Here is a 13156-nt window from a genome sequence, read left to right as displayed (position 1 = left end):
TTGAGAGAGAAGACCAAAGACTTTGAAACACTCTTTATCAAAGGTACCTTTTCATATGATCATATTAGCATATGACGACCCAGGGAGATCTTCTGCCAGAAGAAGACAGGCACTGAAGACAACAGCCACTGTGTAGTTTTAAAATTAAGTTGATGTAATTTTTATAAGTGTCTTATTGGAACAGTATATTGCTATAGAGTTCGAGGCATGTAATAAGCAGGTAAGGGAAATGAGGGTTATTGTTTAGTGTTCACGTTCAGAGTTAAAAAGTAAATTGATGTTATTTTCTTTAAACAGTGGAATTTGGGAGCTCACTGTCACTCATACTTTAACAGATTACGAGACGAGGTGAGCTTTTCTGGGTGTTTGGTTTAATTAACAGAGGGGTTCAAAGCCACACATTCATTAGATCTATCTTTTTACTCATGCTGTCACAAGCATGAGATATATTTAAAACAGTCCATCTTCCGCAACTACACTGGCACCACCCCCCACCTTTTCCTCCGCTACATCGATGACTGTATCGGCGCTGCCTCGTGCTCCCACGAGGAGGTTAACAGTTCATCAACTTTACTAACACCTTCCATCCTGACCTGAAATTCACCTGGACTGTCTCAGACTCCTCCCTCCCCTTCCTAGACCTTTCCATCTCTTTCTCGGGCGACCGACTCAACACAGACATCTACTATAAAGCGACTGACTCCCACAGCTACCTGGACTACACCTCCTCCCACCCTGCCCCCTGCAAAAACTCCATCCCATATTCCCAATTCCTTCGTCTCCGCCGCATCTGCTCCCAGGAGGATCAGTTCCAACACCGCACAGCCCAGATGGCCTCCTTCTTCAAGGACCGCAGATTACGGGCGGCACGGTGGCACAGTGGTTAGCACTGCTGCCTCACAGCGCCAGGGACCTGGGTTCAATTCCCGCCTCAGGCGACTGTCTGTGTGGAGTTTGCACGTTCTCCCCGTGTCTCCGTGGGTTTCCTCCGGGTGCTCCGGTTTCCTCCCACAGTCCAAAGATGTGCGGGTCAGGTGAATTGGCCATGCTAAATTGCCCATAGTGTTAGGTAAGGGGTATATGTAGGGGTATGGGTGGGTTGCGCTTCGGCGGGGTCGGTGTGGACTTGTTGGGCCGAAGGGCCTGTTTCCACACTGTAAGTAATCTAATCTAATCTAATCTAATAGTAATCTAATCTAATTCCTCCCAGACGTGATCGATGATGCCCTCCACCGCATCTCCTCCACTTCCCGCTCCTCCGCCCTTGAGCCCTGCTCCTCCAACCACCACCAAGACAGAACCCCACTGGTTCTCACCTACCACCCCACCAACCTCCGCATACAACGTATCATCCGCCGTCATTTCCGCCACCTCCAAACGGACCCCACCACCAAGGATATATTTCCCTCCCCTCCCCTATCAGAGTTCCGCAAGGACCACTCCCTCCGTGACTCCCTCGTCAGATCCACACCCCCCACCAACCCAACCTCCACCCCCGGCGCCTTCCCCTGCAACCGCAGGAAATGTAAAACTTGCGCCCACACCTCCACACTCACTTCCCTCCAAGGCCCCAAGGGATCCTTCCATATCCGCCACAAGTTCACCTGTACCTCCACACACATCATCTATTGCATCCGCTGCACCCGATGTGGCCTCCTCTACATTGGGGAGACAGGCCGCTTACTTGCGGAACACTTCAGAGAACACCTCTGGGCTGCCCGGACCAACCAACCCAACCACCCCGTGGCTCAACACTTTAACTCTCCCTCCCACTCCACCGAGGACATGCAGGTCCTTGGACTCCTCCACCGGCAGAACATAACAACACGACGGCTGGAGGAGGAGCGCCTCATCTTCCGCCTGGGAACCCTCCAACCACAAGGTATGAATTCAGATTTCTCCAGTTTCCTCATTTCCCCTCCCCCCACCTTGTCTCAGTCGGTTCCCTCAACTCAGCACCGCCCTCCTAACCTGCAATCTCCTTGCTGACCTCTCCGCCCCCACCCCACTCCGGCCTATCACCCTCACCTTGACCTCCTTCCACCTATCCCACCTCCATCACCCCTCCCCCAAGTCCCTCCTCCCTACCTTTTATCTTAGCTTGCTTGGCTACTCTCTCTCATTCCTGATGAAGGGCTTATGCTCGAAACGTCGAATTCCCTATTCCTGAGATGCTGCCTGACCTGCTGTGCTTTAACCAGCAACACATTTTCTTCTGTAACATTTTAACATGAAGGCAGCAACACATATGAAAAAAGTTTGATTGTCATATTCCAGAGGGCACTGGATAATTAGTTCAATAGAAACAATGTTCCAAGGAAAATGCTGAAGATTGGCAATAAGTAAAAAAAATCCTCAGAGAACCATTACAGTCAAGTTGGACTGAATAGTGACTGAATCCATCTGAAACATTACAATTCTGTGATTCTGAAACGTCTACTGGGAAATCACAAAGGGTTTGCAAATGGATCACTTTAACCCTTCGCATGACGCCAGGCCTATGTTTACACCAGTATTTCTGGTATTTCAATCAGAGAATGATCCCAGCAGGTACAAAAGACAATCCTCTTGATGCCATTCTCCCATAAATTCCCAGTCACTCTGCAATATACACCACGTGACCTGGATCATTTTGCCAGAAGGGAACCCCTACACACAGTGGCTGCTGTTTGAGAATCCTTAAGAGTGCACTGCGAGCACCTGGTTAGCAACTAACCTGAAATGTTAACAGGGGTGGGATGTTAATTAACACTATTATCAAGACTGAAATGCCTGACTGACTCAGCCAGGCCACTTCACTTCACTTTACCCAGTGCTTTAGCTGGGATTGACATTGAATTAAAACAAAACAGTAAAATTATGGCCATAAGGAGATCCTTTGACATCTCTATTCGATTTAAAATAAAACCGTGGGATGAGAGTGCCATTGATACCAGTGTTCAATTCCAGATCCATAAACTCTGAGGTGATACAAAAGCAGAAATTGCTGTGAAACTCAGAAGGTCTGGCAGCATCTATTGTAGAAGGAAAGAATTAACAATTCCAGTCCAGCAATCCCCTAATACCTCAGATATGATAGCAGTGAGTGATGGGTACAATTTGATGATTGACTCATTATTCAGTTGGTTACCTTCCTGCTTCACAGTGATTTCTCTATTGTTTTTGTTGCAGAGTGGCTCTTTAGGTTAGATTAGATTAGATTCCCTAAGTGTGGAAACAGACCCTTCAACCCAACAAGTCCACACCGACCCTCTGAAAAGTAACCCACCCAGACCCATTTCTCTCTGACTAATGTACCTAACACTATGGGCAATTTAACACGGCCAATTCCCCTGACCTGCACATCTTTGGATTTTGACTTTACAATTAGAAGATGCTGCAAATACTCAGCTGTTCGTGCAGCCCCTGTGGAGAGAGAGAAAGGGAAATAACATTTCAGCATGAAGACCTTCCAATAGAACTGAACAAAACGGGAGTTGCAACAAGTTTGAAACAAGTCCAAAGCCATGGGAAGGGGAGAAGAGGAAATAATAATGAAGAAGCTCTGTGAATAGGGTGGAAGACAGGAGAGATTGAATTAACAAAAGGGAAGATGGTGAAAGGTAAAAGGAAATGAGAATTGCACAAAAAACAGAGAGCCTTTCTGGACCAATCAGCTGTCAGTTCTGAGATAGTTTTAATTCCCCATTCACCCAGAATTCTTTTGTCCCTCCCGGAAAACTTACAATCCTTTCACTCCATTACTGGAAGCAAGCATTTCATTGACCAAACACAAACAGGTCTTACAGAACGATATGTTTCTGTTGGGAAATGGACAATATTAAGAGGACATCAATGATGTATTTCCCCTAAGCTTCTGAATCAGTTATTTATGGTTTGGCTCCATTTGACATGGATCCTCTACCACTAACAGTCCATGCAGAGAGTCTCTGTTCTCAATCCAAGCGGTTTTCTTGGTCCAGGGACTGGAGTACAACTTGCCCTTTTAAAGTGCTATTATTTGTTGCACATGAGGCTGCGCCTACAAACTTGTCTCCGGCCCTTCCTATAAAGTGAAAAGAGTTTTCACCTAGAAACTGGCAACAAAAGCAGCAGGAGAAAAATCTTGTTTGAATGATCACACTGCCAGAGGAGTGAAGAGCCAGATATCAACTCAGAAAGTGAAGTTCCAAAGTAAAGGCGCCCAGTTTGGGGGTGAACCCACGATCGTGAGATTAATAGACGCATGCGCGACCTACCGAACTAGCCAGGTATGTTCAGTCGTGAATTAATTTTCGCCTTTATCCTGAGATTAAGAGGCATATATGTTCATAATTTAATTTCTCCCTTTTCATAACCATTTGAAGTCTCTGAATTTCAAGGTGCTGAAGTTCATCAACCTAGAAAATCCCAAAGTTATTATATTCCTTAACTTTAAACACCATAGTCACTCAGTCACTATCAGATGGTGAACAAATCTGTGAATCTGCTTCACAAAACGCTGTCACTTCGATAAGAAATATTTACCTGTATGCCGAGTCACAATCAACATAGTCAGCACTTTTTTTGTTCTATGTGTCAGTAACTTCTGCCGCTTCTCTGGGGCTGGACTTTCAGAGTTAGGTAAAGGACAGGAATAATCTGCTATAGTTGTTGTAAAATTTAAAAGGACTTTTGCTCCTTTCACACAGAAAAAGCCATTCATGAGGTACAGTTCACAAATTGTACCAGCCAAGATATCTCGACTGAAGCTCGGGGATTGCGTACATGACCAGAAGATTGAGACTTCAGGAAATCCAAGTAAGATTGGCTCGCTTTCAGAAAATGCTTTTCATCACCAGTGGATATCTCAGAGCATCTTCCAGATAAGGAACTCTTGTTATAAATGTGAATATTGCCCGAATATGGAAACATGGCAGCCAACATCTACTCAGCCAACTCCCACAAACTGTTGGTTCAAATACAGGATCTGTTTTTGTCACCTTGATTGAGGGATAAACATTACCCAATACAATGGGTGAGGGCATGTTTCTGCAGTGGGCATCACTTTCACTGAACACTCAAAGAGAAACAGTGGTGCTCCCACATTATCTGGGCAAGGCATGATGTTTCACTTGCTGGTAGAACTGAATAGAGATTGCTTTTTAGGCAAAACATTGGTACAGAAGTTAGCAATTATGGAAAATAGAATCCACACACTTCAATAATTTCAGTCTGAGACAAGATCTGAAGCAGCAGTATTGTTTATTATATTCTTGCAAGAGTGGTGTCTACAAGATTGGCACCCCGAGTTTAACAAGTACATAATTTTTATACAATTCATTTCTCTTTACTCCTCCCCTGCTTATTCCATTGCTCCTCCCCTGTTAATATCTTCCACTTCTCTAACCCTGGCACCCATTACTCTTGTTTATCTCTTGTCTCATCTGGCCTTGTGCGTGATAAAGTGCAGGTATTTGCTTGGCTGTTTCACTACATCCTCTGTGATCTATTGTTAGCGTATATTCTCCTTCACTGCCATCTGCTTCCTTGCTTGCTAAAGTAGCATTTCCTCCCATTCTTCGTTCACACTGAGCCTTATGACCTCTTGATTGTGTTTTTTTTTGTTTTTGCAGAAGTGGGAAACAAATGCTTACAACTATTTGTACAAGCATATCTAGCTTAACCTACACCCCCCCCCCCCGCCCCCCATTATTCAACTTTGTGATTTTTGAGGACAACAGCATTTTCAATTTCCCCTCACAGCAATCTTGTGTCACAATGCCAGGACCTGTGTGTGTGTGGAGTTTGCATGTTCTCTCTGTGTCTGTCTCCAGTTTCCTTCCACAGTGGAAAGATATGCAGGTTTGGTAGATTGGCCATGTTAAATTGTCCCATAGTGTCCAAGGATGTGTAGGCTAGTGGGGTTAGTCATGTGCAATGTGGGAACGGAGTGGGTCTGGCTGGGATCCCCTTCAGAGCATTGGTGCAGACTTGATTGGCACTGCCAATAGCCTATATTGGTACTGTAGGGATTCTACCTCCCCTGCTCTTCTTTCAAATAGTTTCATTGCACTTTTGATATTCCAGCACCTCAGTCCCATTCAGGTAAGACCCCAGGTGAGATCGAAGATGAACATTTGACACTCTATGTTCTGCTGGTCTACAAGAAGAGCAACATAACCTGTTGCAGTGTTCTACCACTTTCCCTCATGCAACAGTCTTACCACACTTCCAGGTAGGCTGTGTTCCGGATTATTAATTTGGCTGGCAATATCAATCAAACAGAATATAGTCAGAAGAAGCAGGAATCACAAGTCATATATGCCTCGAGTTTGCAGTGTAATCCTGATGGATTTCCAAACTCAACATCAATTTCAACCCAATTCCCAGAGGAAAGATATAAAACACCTTCCATTGTTGCCAAACATCTATTTTCTCAAGAACTTAATAATGTTCCATAAAATGTGATGGAGAAAGTCAGTTGGTCTGGCAGCATCTGTGTCAGGAGAAACAGAATTAACGTTTCCAGTCTGACATGACTCTTCCAGCAACACTTTTACATGACCTTCTGTATTCATTTTACATCTCCAGCCTCCGAAGGTTAGGGTGGTTAGGGTGCATAAAACAATACATGAGGATGTGATGGAAGCAGCAATAAAGGGAAAAGGAAAGAGCATGAATTTAGATTGGATGGTCATTTGTAAATCTGCCACATAGGATTACTGGACTTTTTCTGTATAGCAACAACACTGTGATTCTTAAAAGAGATGTGTATTGCATCATGGTGTCAGTCATTGGTTCAGCTAATTGTCAGTATTACCTATCCAGAACCAATGTGCCCCCCCCCCCCCCCCCCCCCACGCCCACCACCTCCCCATTACCACAGTACCACTGCGGGGGATACATTCCAGGATCTACTGCAGAAGCTGGAAACCGCGGATAGGTGCGAACCCATTCACTTAAATGGGAAATGTTCCTCCCCGACAACCTCCTGGTCCCTTGTTCCGGTACGTTCTCTTTTATATGTTCAGGCCATGGTAAACAGGAGGTAAGTGAAAGCGTAGTAACCAGACCAGCAGATATGAGGGTCACCCTGTAATTTGGTGGTCTCGCTTCATTCTTCACTCCAAAAGAAAGCATCTGAATTCCATGGCGGAATTCTCACCCAGAGATCACCACAGTTAAGAATACCAGAAATCAACATAACAGGAGCACAGTGCATGAACACAGAGCTCATTTCAAAGGGTCACTGGATCGAAATTAGATTAGATTAGATTACTTATCTTTCGGCCCAACAAGTCCACACCAACCCGCCGAAGCGCAACCCACCCATACCCCTACATTTACCCCTTACCTAACACTACGGGCAATTTAGCATGGCCAATTCACCTGACCCGCACATCTTTGTGACTGCGGGAGGAAACCGGAGCACCCAGAGGAAACCCACGCAGACGCAGGGAGAACGTGCAAACTCCACACAGTCAGTCGCCTGAGTCGGGAAATGAACCCGGGTCTCAGGCGCTGTGAGGCAGCAGTGCTAACCACCGTGCCACCGTGCCGCCCACCATAACTGATTTCTCTGCACAGATGCTGCCAGATCTGTTGAGCTTTTCTAGCGATTTCTGTTTTTGCTTCTAATTACAAACAGAGGATGTGTGAACTGTGTGATGGTGAATCAGGTGGTTTAAGTCTTTTTTGGTTCCTCAAATATTGCGACTGAGACAAAAAGAAACGGGCGATAGATCTGGTGATTGAAAAGCCTTGGTGAACATTTTGTATCAGCTGCAAATCACAATAATAAAACCCGGGTAACCATTCAAAATAAAGAAAACAACAGCTCCAAGCTTTGTCCCAATGACAGGCCCAGGGGAACAGCTGGGCATCTGTAAGCACCAGGGCACATGCACAGTCACTATGTTTGTCAGGGACAGTGTTTGGAATGACTGGGAGGAGTTTACTGCCCATTGTTTAACTTGTCCATCAAACCGTTTTTCACACCTAATGTCTTATCGATGAAGCAGAGCGATGGCACAGAAGTAAAGAAAAGGAAACAAATCTTTCCTCTAAATGTTGTAATTGTACCAGCCTGAACAGCTTCATCTTGTGCTCGCTCCATACATGCACTACCCTGTGTGAAAAAAATGCCCTCAGGTCCCTTTCAAATCTTTCCCCTCTCACTTTCAACCTATACTCTCTAGTTTTGGACTCTTCTACCCTGGGAATATACTATGAGCTGTCTGCTCCAAAGAGCTGGACTGTCCTCAGTCACATTAATGCCCAGGTCAGAACTCACCACTCTGAGGAGATATCATCCTTGAATCAAGGAACTGCAAATCACGACAATTGGCAATATGTAGTAGAAACCATACATGGTCATCCTGGGACATGGTAGAATGTTGTGAATTTACCCCCAGACTGATTTTAGAAGATTCTTTGATGACAGTCAGAAGGGGAAGATTTACACACAAAACCAAACCAATAAAAATGTTGTCTGTTTTGAATTTCTACCCATGTTGGTAGGATATTTCAAGATAATTGCAATTGGGAAACAATAAACAGACATCACAACAGAAGCTGACAGGACATAGACCTTTTTATATATTAGCATGGAGTTTCAGTCTTTACTAATAGCTGCAAATTATTTCTTCCTCACATCATCCCAATAGATCTTACCCAAAATCTTCAATCTGGGTCCCATAACACGTTTACTTATCAGCTAAAGTGAAAACTTTTCTTTATCTACCTTACTAATGCAAACAGAAACTTTAAAAATAAGGAGTGCACATTTAAAACGAATGAGGTTACATTTTCTTTTCTCAGAGGGTTGTGACTCTTTGGAATTCCCTTCCTGAGAAAGACTCTTCAAATAAGTCAGGATCTTCAAATAAATCAGAGGTAGGTAGATCCTTGAATGCCAAACTGGTGCAAGATTATCAGAGATATTCAAGAAAGTAGTGGGCGGCACGGTGGCACAGTGGTTAGCACTGCTGCCTCACAGCGCCTGTAGACCCGGGTTCAATTCCCGACTCAGGCGACTGACTGTGTGGAGTTTGCACGTTCTCCCTGTGTCTGCGTGGGTTTCCTCCGGGTGCTCCGGTTTCCTCCCACAGTCACAAAGATGTGCGGGTCAGGTGAATTGGCCAATCTAAATTGCCCGTAGTGTTAGGTAAGGGGTAAATGTAGGGGTATGGGTGGGTTGCGCTTCGGCGGGTCGGTGTGGACTTGTTGGGCCGAAGGGCCTGTTTCCACACTGTAAGTCTAATCTAATCTAAAGTTGAGGTTAAAATCAGACCAGCCATGATCTGACCGAATCAGGGTGGCCCACTCTTGCTTATACAATGGTTTCAAATCTCTGTGCAAGCACACTGTGTCCAAAAAACCTCTCACTCCCTCAAACCATTCTGGTAAATCTCCCCTGCCTCCTCTCCGGGCCCCTTCCATCCTTCACACAGTGTGGTGACCTCTGGTTTGCACAGACCAAAATGCTCTGTTTCTGTGTGTGATGTCATCACACAGCAACAAATGCATGGTGACATCACCCATTCCCTGGGCATTTTCTCAATTGTAAGATTTTTCTGTGACTCCAGCATTTCTGATATCTTTGCAGCTTCAGGCTCTAGCAGATGTGTTCTTTTTTGATTGAAAAGGGTGGAATTGTTTTACAGCTGACTATTTCTGACAATTTGTCCAGAATTTTCAATTTTTACTGCTGTTCTCTGTAAGTGGTTCAATGCACGAGAGCTGATGTGGCTTCTTTGCTGTGGGTCTAAACCCTGGTGCATCCACTGCTGTTTCATATCTGATAACATCTCTACCATTTTCTGTCTCTAGTAATGGCTCCATTTTAGCTCTGTTTAGTGCGTCATAGTTACCTCCACCAACTGCCTAAATATGGCTTCCAACACTGCCTATATTTTAATTTTTTTCATTTGTAGAATGTTGGCATCGCTGGCTGGCGAATATTTATTGCTAATCCCTGGTTGTCCTTGAGAAGGCAGTGCTGAGCTGCCTTCTTGAATTGTTGCAATTCATTGACACACAATGCCCTTAAGGAGGATTTTGACTCAGTCACAATGAAGAAACTGTAACATATTTCAAAGTCAGAATGATGTATTCCCATGAACCTGCACCACTGTCGCTCTAGATGGAACTGATCATGGGCTTGGAAGGTTCTGTCTTAAGAATCTTTGGTGAATTTCTGCAGTCCATTTTTCAGATATTGTTGGAAGCTTGGCTTGAGATGAAATACTTGCCATAGTGCTGAACAGTCTGGTTCAGCCTCCAACAATTAGCAGGGAGAGAGACGGACTCAATGATGAAGGAGTGAATTATCTAGCAGGAAGGAAAGACAATAATTTCAGACTCCCCAATACTTAAATGGAGGAAATTTCTGCTTGTCCAGGTCATGATTCCTGAAGAAGGGCTCATGCCCGAAACATCGATTCTCCTGCTCCTTGGATGCTGCCTGACCTGCTGCGCTTTTCCAGCAACACATTTTCAGCTCTGATCTCCAGCATCTGCAGTCCTCACTTTCTCCTCGGACTGTGAATTGGAAATGATGATGTTCACAAACACCTGCTATTCAGTCCTATTGTTGACTCAAAAAGTTCTGGACCACACAGAAGTTTAAGTTTCAACACACCCTTTATTTCAGATCAGCTGGCACAGGGTCAATACTCAACAACCCAGAGTAGCAATTCAGCTATCTCTTGGTGGACCCTTAATAGACCTCTGACCTTTAGCAGTATATTTTATAGCCCTCATATTTCTCATTCCCATAAGATTTAATGATCTTACCTCTAGTAGAGTTCTCATAAGTCAAAAGTAGATAAAGCAAAGTGGCTAACAATGTCCTATTGATTAAAATAAGAACAGCCCAGTCCTAGTACTGGGAAGAAGTGTATACAGGAACATCTCCAAGGTTATGCAAAGGCAATTACTCTTTTGATTTATGATTCTCACAGCCACTTGTGACTTCTGTTCTGAGCTCTGGTTTGCCAGTCCGTAAGTTCCCATTTCAAACTTGTAAGGCAAATCATGATTACAAATAGAAGTTTTTAACCGTTGATTCTCCAATACTTTATCATTCCCTCCTTCTGATAATTTTTATGATCAACCTATTTGCTTTAGTGAAGACAGGAACTTCTCCAGTGGCATTTCTATGGGGTCTAGTAGATGGTCCTTTATTATCCCATGGATCGAACCTAACTATACCTAAAGTTTATAATGACAGCAATCAGATATCAGCGGCCATAAGAATCTGAATGCAAGAATGCAGGCAATTACAGTAAGAATTATAATCCCAAAATGTAACATGTCCCCAATATTCCCAAAGAGACCACCAAATGACCACCATCCCGTTTTACTACCGAACCCAGGTAAATCATAATCAACATCTCGGATTTTCTGGATTTCCTGGGTAATGTGCTTGGAGAGATCAGTGATATTGGTGGATTTGTCAGGAATGTAGGTACAACATTCCTTTCCTACAATATTACAAGTGTTGCCCTCCTTAGCCAGTTATAAAGTCCAAGCCCAAACAATCCTGAAGGGCCACTGTCCTGACCATGGCTAGTTTAGCACTGATGTCGGTCAAGGCATTTGCAGTATCATTGGTGACAATTTCCAATACTTTCTTTAACTTACTTAATTCTTTGCCCTGCAAATGGATTCCAACATGAGGGGAAGACATCCCCAGTCAGGAAAGGAGACCAGCGAGGGACCTTGGGGTGAAGGTATCTTATCTAAACTCTGAATGTGAGGCACAACATACCCTAGATAATATGTCTGAGGCTAGGGTCATTCCAGAGTGAGCCTGATGTCTTATTAAGGATGGCAGGCCAATCAATCAAAAAGTAACCAAATTTTGGCTAGGTTCAATCCATGAGATAATAAAGGACCATCTACTAGACCCTATATAAGTACCACTGGAAAAGTTCCTGTCTTGACTAAAGCAAATAGTGTTATTAATGGTATTGTTAAGGACTGCCAGAAAAGGGGTAGATGGAATCTGTAATAGCCAGTCTCTAAAGAGGGTCATATCATACCCTCCTGACCGCCATTCTCGCATGTCTTCAGTTTTATTGGGATCACCAGAAGAATTTCGGCATATTAGCTATTTGGTCACTTCGGGCCAGAAAGGAATACCCCCTGTGAACAGGGCAGCACATGAGCACATACCCAACAATCAGTTTCTTTTTCTGTCATTTGGGCACTTTGACAAGCCAAATACAAAAAAGCATTATGATATACAGATCATCTTAGTCGCCCTCCCAGGAACAAACAGGTGTCAGTCTGAAATCTTTCCACCCCCAAAGTAAAAGCCCCCAAAGTCACCATTATCCAATGCATTTTTCTTCCTTAACCCTTGTCTGTTCCTTCACTGACTCATTTATAGTCAGTTCTCAGAATCCAGCGGAGTTGTCCTTGCACGTTCACAGTCAACAGCACCTGAAATGGTCCTTGGCTCCGACTTTCCCTGGTCTCAGTCTTAATCAGGACAAAATCCCCAGGTTCTACAGTAGGGTAGTCTCTTTCAGGCAGATCATCACCATCTTGATAGGCACAAAGTATCTGTGAATGTAAACTTTGCAGAGTTTTGGTTAACTTATGCAGGTACTTCCCCACTTCCTCCAACTTTTGGGAGTTCCATCTGCTGTACGTACCTCTATCCCCCTATCACCTACTGGCCATTTACTATCAGCTTTATCCTTCCATTCTTTATTAATAATTGCCACTTTTTCTCACAATTTTTCTTTCAAATTAGGTTCACCACCTCAAGAGGCCACAGCCCAGGTCCCTAGTTTCCTGACCTATACAAAGGGTACAGAATGAAGACTTAAATGTCATATACATAGTATAAAAAAGTGTTTAAATAATAAATTTGCTGTCATTAGTAACATTTCTAGCACTTCAATTTTCACCGCAACGAGAGGGCATAGTTTTAGGGTGAGAGCGGAAAGATATAAAACAGACCTAAAGGGCAATGTTTTCACGCAGAAGGTGATACATGTATGGAATAAGCTGCCAGAGGATGTGGTGGAGGCTAGTACAATTGCAACATTTAAGAGGCATTTGGATGGGTATATCAATAGGAAGGGTTTGGAGGGATATGAGCCGGGTGCTGGCAGGTGGGACTAGATTGGGTTGGGATATCTGGTCGGCATGGACGAGTTGGACCGAAGGGTCCGTTTCT

Source organism: Hemiscyllium ocellatum, chromosome 8, assembly GCF_020745735.1.
Source record: "Hemiscyllium ocellatum isolate sHemOce1 chromosome 8, sHemOce1.pat.X.cur, whole genome shotgun sequence".
Classification (NCBI taxonomy): Eukaryota; Metazoa; Chordata; class Chondrichthyes; order Orectolobiformes; family Hemiscylliidae; genus Hemiscyllium; species Hemiscyllium ocellatum.
Note: the sequence above shows the minus strand (reverse complement) of the source record.